Consider the following 8,225-nt stretch of genomic DNA (forward strand, 5'->3'; position numbering starts at 1 on the left):
GTGAGGCAGATTAAGAGAAGAAAAACGAAGATTAATTCCATGCGCATGGAGGCCCAGTAATAAAATGGAGACCTAAAGAGTTGACCAAGACAGACAGCTTTTACACTTTTTAGACAGAGACAATAAATCTGTGAGGAGTTAACAGGACAAGGAAAACAACTTGCAGAGCTTCAACTAGTAAGGAATTCTCAACAGAATTTGGGCCAGGGTAGTAATGAGTAGGAAGTCACAAGAGTACATTACAGCCTTCTTGGCTCGAAATTCCCCGTCTCTGGTGATGGGATGTCTCTCCCTCCTGGGACAGGGAAGGCACCTTTCACATGGGAGATTTGTTTCCTGCTGTCAGGGGGACAGAAGGGTCTGAGGGTCCTCGCACTGGCCATCTCTCACATAACTTGGATTTAAAATAATCTATAAGCCACACTGGCCCATCTCGAGGAGGCCTGCCCCTGGCCCCCACACAATTTATAGCTCTTTCCCCTAAGACCCTCCTTGCTCATCGGTGAGCCTAACCTGAGCAGACAGTGTTGGTAGAACGCGTGCATGTCAGGAGGAGAAATAAAAACAGTTAAGTCAATTTTGTGCGGTCTTACAGCCATTCTGGTAAAAACAAAATGCACGTGCCTGTACAAAATATGTATTGTGTCATTCTAGGTGATTCCACACACAAATTAAATGCTTTTATATCTGTACTAAAAACAAGCATTACACAATATAAAGATGACTAGTAAAAATTCATGCTAATAATTTAAGTTTTTAATTGTTCTTTCCTTAGAGTGACATTGACTAGCAAATAAGAAAACATCATGACAGGTTGAGAGAGACTGTGGAAAATAGGAAAAAGCTTTATATTTCAGTGCCCTAAACAGTACTTTTTTTCTTTTTTGAACAAGCAACCTCACATTTTCCTTTAGCACTGGGACCCACAAATTAGTCAGCTCTGATGTGAACTCCTAGTTTTTGGTCTATATAGATACAGAAAAAATTATAGATGTGTCTGACATATGTACGTAGGTATTTTCATACATGTGTGTATATGTGTGAACATGTATGTAACTATATGTGTGTAAATGTGTGTGCACATCTGTGTGTATCTAGGTGCATATGCATATATGTATATGGATGTATCTATGTGTATATCTATATGCATATGTGTGTTTATTTATGTGTGTGTACATACTCACATTATATTTACATATTCCTTAGCTCTGTCCAACAAAAAGACCTGGGAGTGGGGTGCTTCGACTCAGGTCATGATCTCACAATTTGTGACTTTGAGGGCCCCCCATCAGGATCTCCACTGTCAGCACAGAGCCTGCTTCAGATCCTCTGTTCCCCCCTCTCTGCCCCTTCTCTGCTTATTCTCTCTCTCAAAATAAATAAATAAACTTAAAAGAAGAAAAGAAAAAGAAGACGACCTGAGAGCAATGACACTCTAAAAACAATGAGCTCATCTGGCTCCTAGATCTGGCTTCTAAATGCCATTCTCCACTAAAGAACCCAAAGAACTCTTAGAAGAAATGGCAGATTAGGGGGCAAGGGAAGTACAATATAAACTTTGCATATGTTGTGCCAGAAATTGATGATGGGGTGTGTCAAAAGGATGCAGAAGACACCCTGAAGTGGTTCTCGCTGACTAAATCTGAAAAAAATAGCCCATTGAATAAAATAACAATTCATCAGTCTACACTGGTATAAACAAATGAGTAACTGGAAAATTTGATGATGAACATGCAATTTACATAGTCTCAAAGTACCTCTTCCCCAAAGTCTTGTTAGTTACAAAGGGAAAAAGAATATCTTTCCAATGGAGGTGCCTGCCAGACACCACGGTAATCAAGTGCTCAAAGGGAATAGTAGCTAACCCATAGCGGTACAAACTGAAACCCTGTGCCACCTGATAGGATGTGGTGACAAGAACGCATACCACTTCCGAGCTTTTCCTGCCAAACATGCGTATATTGAGTCTAATATAAGGAAAGAGATGTACTGAGGGACATTCTACAAAGTCACACCTGTAATCTCAAAAGTGCCAATGTTGGGGCGCCTGGGTGGCTCAGTCGGTTGAGCATCCGCATTCAGCTCAGGTCATGATCTCACACTGCGTGAGTTCAAGCCCCACGTCGGGCTCTCTGCTGCCAGCTCGGAGCCTGGAGCCTGCTTCAGATTATGTGTCTCCCCCTCTCCCTGCCCCTCCCCTGCTCATGCTCTATCTCTGTCTCAAAAATAAATAAAAAACATTTTTTAAAAAAGTGTCAATATTATAGAAGACAAAGAAGGACTGTGGAACATTTCAAGCTTTAAAGATATTAGGAGACACATAACTAAATACAGTGGTAATTCTGGACTGGATCCCTCTCCTGTAAAGGGCATTATTGGGACAATGTGTAAAACTTGAAGGGTAGGTGAGAATCACAAAACAGTAATGTACGGTTGTTAATTTCCTGACTTCGAAGGCTCTCTAGTGACTATGTAGAAGAATGTCCTTGTTTGCAGGAAATACAGATAAAATATTCTGTGGTGATAGGACATCATATTGGCAACTGACTTTCAAAAGATTCTGAAAAAAACAAGTTTCTATAATTGTGACTTTTATGTAAATTGAGATTGTTTCAAAAGAAAAATAACCTTTTTCTTTTGAAACAATCTCAATTTACATAAAAGTCACAATTCATTTTAACCAAATGAAAAAAAGTAAAAGATTGTTCTCAAGTGAACAAAACAAAAAAGTCTTGTCCTCCTTTAATACTATTCCAACACCCTGAACCCACTCGGGTTTTACAGAAATCCTGCTTTTAGGAGAGTGCATGGGAAGGAGAAAAGTGTGACAATACTGCCACCTACTGGTCTTAGAGCAAATATATTTCAGGTGATGGGGGCGGGGTGGAGGTGGAGGGGAGGCCATCCTGAGGTATCCCCTGCACTGGGAAGAATAGAGCTTTTTATAGGGATTGACTTTTCTTTATTTTTTTAAATATAATATATTGTCAAATTGGCTAACATACAGTGTGTAAAGTGTGCTCTTGGGTTTTGGGGTAGATTCCCATGGTTCATTGCTTACATATGACACCCAGTGCTCATCCCAACAAGTGCCCTCCTCAATGCCCATCACCTGTTTCCCCTCTCCCCACCCCCCAGCCCACCATCCACTCTCAGTTTGTTCTCTGTATTTAAGAGTGTCTTATGGTTTGCCTCCCTTCCTTTCTGTTTGTAACTATTTTTTCCCCTTCCCCTCCCCCACGGTCTTCTGTTAAATTTCTCAAGATCCACATATGAGTGAAAACATATGATATCTGTCTTTCTCTGACTGACTTATTTCACTCAGCATAATACCTTCCAGCTCCATCCACGTTGCTGCAAATGGCAGGATTTCATTCTTTGTCATTGCCAAGTAGCATATCATTGTATATATAAACCACATCTTCTTTATCCATTCGTCAGTTGATGGACACTTAGGCTCTTTCCAAAATTTGGCTATTGTTGAAAGTGCTGCTATAAACACTGGGGTATAGGTGCTCCTATGCATCCGCACTCCTGTATCACACCTAGGGATTAACTTTTAAAAACTGTCAGAGAGCTAAGGAAACAGGTCACTGCATCTTGAGGCCTGCCCAAGAATCCAATCTGACACTCGGAGAGCTGGTGGCAGATGGCTCTTTGTGTTTCAGAGGAGCCCAGGGCATAGTCTGGACTGAGTTTAAGAGGAAGGGATACATTTATGGGGTACGATAAAGACGCAAAACTTCATTCCCCAGCAGGCTTGGAGTCGGTGAATCCTCTGGGAAAAAGAAGAAATAAGAGAACTGGCCCAGGGATAAGGTACCAGGCCAGGACCCTGGGAGAGAGAGACAGCTAGCAAGATCTAAACCGGCTCATAGGGCAGCTCTGTGGGAATTGAGAAGACACAGCTTCCAGGACAGGAAAAGGCTGGATCTCAGCCCACACTCACCCTCCCGGCCTGACATCCAGCTTGCCGATCATACACAGGGGCTCCAGCTACTGCTAAGATTCTCCCACACGGTGGGGTGAACACTGAACCACCTAAAAGTTATTTGTTAGTCTTTTGAAATTCCATTTCTACAAAACTAAATAGTCTCGCTATGTGATCTAGCAATCGCTCTCCTTGGTATTTGCCCAAATGAGCTGAAAGCCTGTTTTTACACAAAAACCTATGCAAAGGTATCTCTAGCAGCTTTATTCATGACGGCCAAAACTTACAGGCAACCAAGATAAATTGTGGCACAGTCACACAATGGAACATTATTCAGCACTTAAAAAGAGATGATCTATCAAGACATGAAAAGATGTGGAGGAACCTTAAATGCATCTTACTAAATGTAAGAAGCCAATCAGAAAAGGCTACATTCTGTATCATGCCAAGTATATGATATTCTAGAAAAGGCAAAACTATGGAGAGAGTGGAAAAAAAAACCTCAGTGGTTGCCAGAGGTTTGTGGGGATATGGAGGACTTTCAGGACAGTGAATCTATTTTGTATGATACAAAATATGAGGCACCTGGGTTTAGCATCTGACTTCAGCTCAGATCATGATCTCACATGGTTCGTGGGTTCAAGCCCCGAGTCCGGCTCTGTGCTGACAGCTCAGAGCCTGGAGCCTGCTTCGGATTCTGTGTCTCCCTCTCTCTCTGCCACTTGCCCTCTCGCTCTTTCTCTTTTCAAAAATAAATAAACATTTTAAAAAATTATTTTGTTTGACACTCTAATGGTATATGCATATCATTATATATTTATCAAAACCCATAGAATATGCAACACTGAGAGCTAACTCTAATCTAAACTGAGGACTTTGGGTGAATATGACTTGTCCATATAAGTTCACTGAACATAACAAGTGTACCTCTCTGGTGAGGCATGTTGATGGTGGGGAGGCGGGAGGAGTCGGGGAGGGTGGGTAAATGGGAAATCTCCATATTTTCTGCTCCGTTTTGCGGTTAATCTAAAACTGCTCTAAAACACAAAGTCTAGGGGAGCCTGGGTGGCTCAGTCGGTTGGGCGTCTGACTTCGGCTCAGGTCATGATCTCACAGTTCGTGGGTTCGAGCCCCGCATCGGGCTCTGTGCTGACAGCTCAGAGCCTGGAGCCTGTTTCAGATTCTGTGTGTGTCTTTCTCTCTGCCCCTCCCCCACTCGTCCTCTGCCTCAAAAATAAATAAACATTAAAAAATTTTTAATAAAATACAAATTCTATTTTTCAAAATTCTCTCTATATCACCAATAACCATAACGACAACTGAATATAGTCAAAATAAAGAGAGTAAGAGATACAATTGCCCACACCCTTTCAGCACTGAAAGTGTCACAAATTCATGTGTTTGAGGGGGGAAAAAACGAACGTCTTACAAGTATTCAATTAAAACAAATTTTAAGATGAATTTCATCTACTTCTTACCCCTGTAATCAAGAAATATGCAAGAAATCTTATACTTAGTAAAGGGAGAAAAAAAAAAGACTAGAAAAACAAGTAAAGCTTGTGCTTAGTTAAAACCTCAAAAGGTTGGAAATTCTCCAGGTTAAATTCTTTAAGTGCAAACATTCCTTAAACATTCCTGAAACTTAAAGGAATTCCTTAAATTCCTTTAAGTGCAAACATTCCAGGTGTTTGGGTATGAGAAGGTTTTGTTGTCTTGAGGTTAAAAATGTAAGTGTATTTCCTTTGCCTTATTTCTTGCATCATTAAGGACTTGACCTGTTTATGAGCCTGTAGTATTATGAGCCATACAAAGATTCATCTCTCACCCAGAATTCTGAGGTCCTGGGGGAAAAGGAAGAAGAACTTACAGAGTTAGACTGCTGTGGACTGAACTATGTTCCCCTCAAAGTTCCTCTGTTGGAGTCCTAACCCTCAGTGTGACTGTGCTGGAGATAGGGTCTTTAGAAGGTAACTGAGGTTAAACGAGGTCATAAGCATAAGAATAGCACCCTAATTGGATAGGATTGGACCCTTACAAGAAGAGGAAGAAATGGGAGGGGGTGGAGGATATGCAAAATAGGTGAAATGGAAGAAGAGGTAAAAACTTCCAGTTATAAAATAAATCTTGGGGATAAGTACCGCATCGGGAGTATAGTCAATATCATAGCATTTTGTATGGTGACAGGTGGTAACTACACTTGTCATGGTGAGCACGTCACAATGCACGTAACTGTCGAATCATGATATCGTACACCTGAAACCAACATAATGTTCTATGTCAACTATACTTCAGTTTAAAATAAAATAAAATAAAATAAAATAAAATAAAATAAAATAAAATAAAATAAGGGCACCTGGCTGGCCTAGTGGGAAGAGCATGCAACTCTTGATCTCAGGGTCATAAGTTTGAGGCCCACGTTGGGTGTAGAGATTACTTCAATATGTAAACAAACTTTTAAAAAGGATGTAAGAAAGGTTTAATATAGGGACATTTCTGGGGTGCCTGGGTGGCTCAATCTGTTAAGTGTCTGACTCCAGCTCATGTCATGATCTCACAATTCATGGGTTCAAGCCCCACATCAGACTCTGCACTGACAGTGCAGAGCCTGCTTGGGATTCCTCTCTCGACCCCTCCCCCTCTCAAAGTAAATAAACTTAAAAAAATAAAACAAAATAAAATAGGAACATTTCTTTAAAAATAAGAATAAAATAAAGCATATATAAATAAAATATCACACCAACCTAAATGAATATTAATCAAGATACTATATTTGCTTTGCACTTAGTTCATGAGGATCACAAACCAACAGGGACCACAGAGAATTTCTAGTCTGGGGGGTTTCAAGCTGCATTGTGAGGACCCCCTCAGGGCCTGTCACATGATAAGGGAGTTATTTATTGAGCACCAACTATGTGCTAGACACGGGGCCCAGCGATTCAGCTACTATTAGCACACAAAACCCCTGCCTTCTTGAAGCTTAGGTTCTAATGGGGAGAGGCAAGTAACAAACAAGTAAAAAAACAGACAATCACAGACTCTCCTGGGAAGGAAGTACATTTAAATAGGATGGTTGGAGGCCTGTCTGAGGAAGTATGGCCCTGTTGGAAGAGAGGAATAACTTCCCTGTGGTGGGAACAGCAGGCACAAAGTCCCAAAGGCCCAGAAGAACTGAGAGGGGTCTGGGAAATGGTGAACCCGGCACCCCAAGTGCAGGGAGTGGGCGGGAGAGGGATGAGAGGTAAGGTTCAAAACCAGGGAAGAGCCTGACCATACAAAGCCTTGAAGGTCTTAGGAAGAATTTTGGACTTCATTCTAAGAGCGAAGGAACAACATTTCAGTTTTCAGCAGAAGAACCTGTACTTCTGGGATGATTCTAGTTGCTACGTGGGAATAAGTTATAGGGGTGCAAGAGTGGAATCGGAGAACCCCCTCGGGAAGCTCTTAGAGAAAATGCTGGGGAGAGAGAAGAGACATGAGAAGGAAGAAGAAAGCACAAGACTTTCTGAGAAACTGGCCAACAAGATGGAGAAGATTAAGAGTAACAAAGGGTCTGGATTCAAGCCATCCGGTGTTCCACTTAGTGAGGGGGGAAGAGCTTAGAAATGAAAGGACTTGGGAGTGGGCAGAACTCGGAGCTTTCCTTAAAGTACGTTGGTTTTGAGCTGCCTCTTGGTGGCTCACATGGCACAGCCAGTGAGCGAGTGGGAACTGTGTCCCCCAAGTCCGGAGAGCAGAGCGGAGCCAGAACTGACACAGAGCAGAGCGTCAGCTCACGACAACTGTCCTGCTCAACTTGCCTAGGCAGAATAAGTAACGAAACGAAAGTTACATACGGTAATTTTAATGAATTTTCAGTTCACAGAAGCAGTAAACCCAGGCACTGGCTTCAGGCACCACCAGGTTCAGAAACACGACAGTGACACTGACAGTGACAATGGACCTCTGCCTCTGTCTCCATGGCTTGGCTCTCCCTGCCTCACTCACTGTCTTAATTCTACAACCAGCTTGTTCCACTGTAGAGGGCAAGGTGCCACCACCTTACAGGCTTTCCCAAACAGGAGTCCGAAGAAGAGGAAAAACCACTTTTCCCACTGCCCATATGCTGAGGCTTAGAAAGATTCTCACTGACACAGTTCGAGTCATGAAACCATCCCTGAACTGATTCTGCACCCAAAAATGGAGAACTTGACCTGCCTGATTCGTGCCCCCACCTTGTGGGCCAAATTGGGGAGGAAGGGGGGCAGAGCACAGGCATAGACACTTAACGAGCCCTGATGGAGTGAAAAGAAGTTGT

The sequence above is a fragment of the Felis catus genome, chromosome B2, assembly GCF_018350175.1.
Source record: "Felis catus isolate Fca126 chromosome B2, F.catus_Fca126_mat1.0, whole genome shotgun sequence".
In the NCBI taxonomy this organism is placed as follows: domain Eukaryota; kingdom Metazoa; phylum Chordata; class Mammalia; order Carnivora; family Felidae; genus Felis; species Felis catus.